We start from the raw sequence: 4217 nt of genomic DNA, 5'->3' as shown, positions 1-4217 counted from the left end.
CACAATGAGGTCATTAACAACTTTTATTAAATCATCATTATCACCACAGGCTCAATCTATACAATGTACAGCTATAAATAAGTAGGCTTTTTTACAAAAAAGATCAGATACAGAAGCATATACAAACAAGGACAAGAGGACATTCTTACATTGGTGTGTATTATTCATGTTGTGGGGACATCAATCTGTTTACACAGTGGAATTGTGGAAACTCACCTTCGTTTTAAGAACAAAAGATGTATGTCAATGTAATGTCATCTGAAGTGATGTATAGGCTACATGACTACGTGTGTGTGTGTGTGTGTGTGTGAGTGTGTAATGAAATGAAATGAACCACATTGTTGGTTGCACTTCAATTGGCTGGTGAGGATGATGGGGATGAGTGCAGTTTAGGGATCAGCCTCATTAGAAAGACAATTCATATCTTATACTTAGAAATAGAAAGAAAAACAATGCTCTCATTGGTGTGGCATAATTAATGGTGTGGCATATAATGGTACAAAAACATACAATTCCAAGCACTTGAGTGAAGGGGGCATATTTTCCTCCTCCTTTTCTTTAAGACTGTAGGGGAAGCCCAGTTTGTGGGTATTCTTCATAAAATATTTATTCTTTTGTCATAGCCTATCTACTGTCTTGTGTCTACTTCATTTGATTCTGCTCCTTTTTTCCTTCTAATTGTCTATTAAATGCTGTTTTACATCTTATTTTTTATTTCTATATTTATGTTTATGTGTAGGCTACTTGAGCCTTCACAGATCCCTCTTATGTGAAAATGTACCTGTAAACCTGATTCTGATTTAAAGAAAATTACAAAAAAGTCAACAGAAACATGCACAATAATGTAATAATGTGAATACCTTTTCTGACATGATAGGCCCGAATAAAGAAAAGGATGAGAGCTAAATAAGTAATTACAAACAATTTTAATAATTAATTGAATCATGTCCCTGTGGCGCTTGGGTGTGCTCTGACAGGTGTGGCCGGGACAGTGTGAGGAAAATGATGCACCATTACTAGAGGGGATCCTGTCTGTTTGACGCAACTAAGCTGTCATCATCTTTCATTAAGAAGAGCACCTGCTTCTGTCCTGCTCTAAATACACCTGCTCTGCCCCCCCGCATCAGAGTAGCCTATCATGTTGCCAGTTGTGTTACAAAGCCACACAGCTGCGGTTTCCGGACTTCCCTCAGGTGACGAGGATATTTCCACCTCTGGTCGTCTTGTGACTCGCAGCCACATCTGCGCCGGTGGATGGAACATAAATTGCACCTGCTGAGCATCTCTGCTTCACTCCCAAACCAGACCGAGGACGACAGGCTCCTTTTGCAGCTCACAGCTGGACTTTTCACTCTCTCTCTTTCTCTTTCGTTTCATCATGGAGGCCCAGCGGTATCCCCTCAGTGTCCGTGTAATTGGGGTAATGCACACGGAGAGGAGCAAAGTGAGTTTATTCCCTTTCTTTTTCTCCTTTTTTACGCTGCTTGTTAAAATCTGCATTCTCCTCTTCCAGATGTACGTGGTTTCCGTGCTTTGGTCAGATCAGAGCGATATTATAGTTTATAGAACTTTGGAGGATTTCAAGAAAATGCACGTAAGTAGCCTGTAAAATACGCTTATGTCTTGATTGTTGTTTTTAATAAGAGTTCTGTTACATGTACTTCTTTATTGCAGAAACGAATGAAGAAAGCGTTCCCATCCGCAAGGAAACTGAACAAATCCGACAGAGTCATCCCCACATTTCGAGGTGAGTGTGCGTTATCTGTAGCCGCAGATTGCGTGGATCACAGTGTGCAGTTAATGTGCAGAGCACGGGCTGCAGGATTCTGACCTCTTGCGTCCTATTTTAGACAAAAGGGCGAGGCGGAGCGGCCCGAGGAAGGGCCCCACTAAGTCACTGCAGCAACTCAAGTTCTTGCAGAAATACTGTAATGAGCTTCTGAGCTGCGACCCCGGGTCTCTCAGTCTACAGACCTCATCCAGTTCTTCCACCCCAAAGACCAGGACATGCAACCGGAGTTCGCCAAGGACAGGTACGCATAACATATTTAGGCCTATTAAAATACCATGCCTTTGTTTAAGGGTGCACTCCGTGGACAAGATTTTGACATTTTAGAGTTTGGGGCAAAAACTGTGAATCAATTTACCCCTAATTAGCCTTATAGAACAGATTCTATAACATCTATTGATAATAGGTCTCCTGCACAAGCTGCTCTGTTTTTCTGGATTTTCCTCCTAATTTACCCGCTGCTCTCCTCTTCAGCGTCATGATCATGCCATCAGACGACGACAGCACGATGCGCGTCACGCCAAGGGTGGGAACGTGACCCAGCCGTTTGTCACAGAGACGTACAGATGCGTGGCCCCGTACGAGACGAAAGACACCAGGAACAAACCTTTCAAAGTGAAAATTGACGAACAAGTGGACGTGCTCATCAAAGACAAAGCAGGTGAGCGAGCTTCAGGGTCCTGTTTGTCCAGTTGCAGGCCTACAGACCCCACGAACCCGGAGTTAAATGTGTGTGTTTGCGTTGGTTCAGGGTGGTGGCTTGTGGAGAATGAGGACAAGCGGATGGCCTGGTTCCCCGCCCCTTACCTGGAGAAGCTAGATGATGATGATGATGATGATGATGATGATAGAGATGAAGATGAAATAGACGGGACTTCTGAAAGAGGTACAGTTTCTATCAACACTTTGCTTATTTGCATAAGCATGCAGAGTGCATACAGGGCTTTGAGGGGGTTAATGTCAATCAAGATGCTATGACATTATGTAGACTATTAAAATTGTTTCATTTTACTCTCAGGAATGCTGTACACTGCAGTCAAGAGCTACAAGGCCACCACAGATGACGAGAAACCATAGCCATCGGTGCAGTTGTGGAGCTCCTCCAGCAGTCTGATAACGGCTGGTGGCTCATCAGGTATTTAACACATTGGCTTTGGCTGAACTTTTTAACATCACGCCACTGAGACCTCCGTGACGGTCAAAAAGGCAGATAAATGGGATGGTTTGTGATGTACAGGATAGATGAGGATAGAAAGAAAGGCAGCATAATGGGGTAATAAGGTAAATAAAGGACCCCATATGTCAGGCTCAGTCACTGCCCAGTCAGATCCGTCAGGACAGACTAAGAATGAAGTGTTTGTGCTCATGTTGACTGCACATTCCTTTAAAAGCAAGTTCCTGAAGCACTCCGCCTGTAACAAAGTTCTTATCTTGATGTAAAACACTTGGATGGCCTGGATGCCATTCATTTGATTTCTTCCATTTGTTAATAGCAGGTGAGGACAAAAGAAAAAGTTTTTTGCATTGTTTACAGCACATTTGTTAGAAGGCAAAATGTGAAAGCACCCAAGGACATACTCTTCTTACATATGGACACTCAAACCAATCCAGATTTTTAACCTCACATTCTTGTCTTTGTTTTGTTTTTAACAGATACAACGGTAAAACAGGCTACGTCCCCACCATGTACCTACAGCCCTACAACTACCCTCATATCAGCATGGCCGCCCGCCATCGAAATCATTGCAAGCCCTCCCTGAGCCTGGAACAGCAGTCCCACCACCTCAGCCGCTCACAAGGAAACCTGGTGCAACCACCTGTCAAGTCCTCCTCACCCCACCTGCTCCAACCAGGCAGCAGGCAGAGAACGCACTCTCTCAACATCCTGTCTGAACAACCCCCTGATCAGCCTGCAAAAAACACAACTGCCTCTGCTACCACCACACCTACGTCCGCAAAGCTCGCCCCTCCACCCATAATCACGGTGGAGATGGACGGAGACGAGGTACAACGTGGCAGGAAGACAATGGATAGCGACTGTCACAACAGCACCTTCAGCTCCAGTGACGACCTCAGTGACAGCTTCAGTTCGTCCTCAGCGAGCTCAACCTTCATCAACCTGAGCTACAGCGCCAATGACGACCGGCTGCGTTTTAGCCGTACGCCTCCCCCGATGGTGAGCAACAGCCTCAGCCCCTCAGGCGGCCCAGAGCGGAAAATGATCCCCAGCGTCTCCGATCCCAACCTCTACAAGGGTCCCACAACACCTAAGGTGCCACCCAGACCGCGGGCCCAGGAGATCCTCACCTGGTGTACCACTGTCACCCGCAAGAACGCCGCCAGGCTCACGCAGACTGAGCTACTGAGTCGATGAAGTTTCTATTGCTACCAATATTTTTACTATTAAGGAACCTCATCTACTCTGTGG

General features: G+C 45.3%; 1 pseudogene; it reads left to right on the top strand.

Moving 5' to 3' along the window:
* The first annotated feature begins 980 nt into the window (after positions 1 to 980).
* Positions 981 to 4211, top strand: LOC119881851 (annotated as a pseudogene).
* The last annotated feature ends 6 nt before the right edge of the window (positions 4212 to 4217 follow it).

The sequence above is a fragment of the Micropterus salmoides genome, unplaced genomic scaffold, assembly GCF_014851395.1.
Source record: "Micropterus salmoides isolate LMB-PRFRI ecotype aquatic unplaced genomic scaffold, ASM1485139v1 Ms_hic_scaffold_2747, whole genome shotgun sequence".
Taxonomy (NCBI): domain Eukaryota; kingdom Metazoa; phylum Chordata; class Actinopteri; order Centrarchiformes; family Centrarchidae; genus Micropterus; species Micropterus salmoides.
This window is presented reverse-complemented; position numbering and strand designations above follow the sequence as displayed.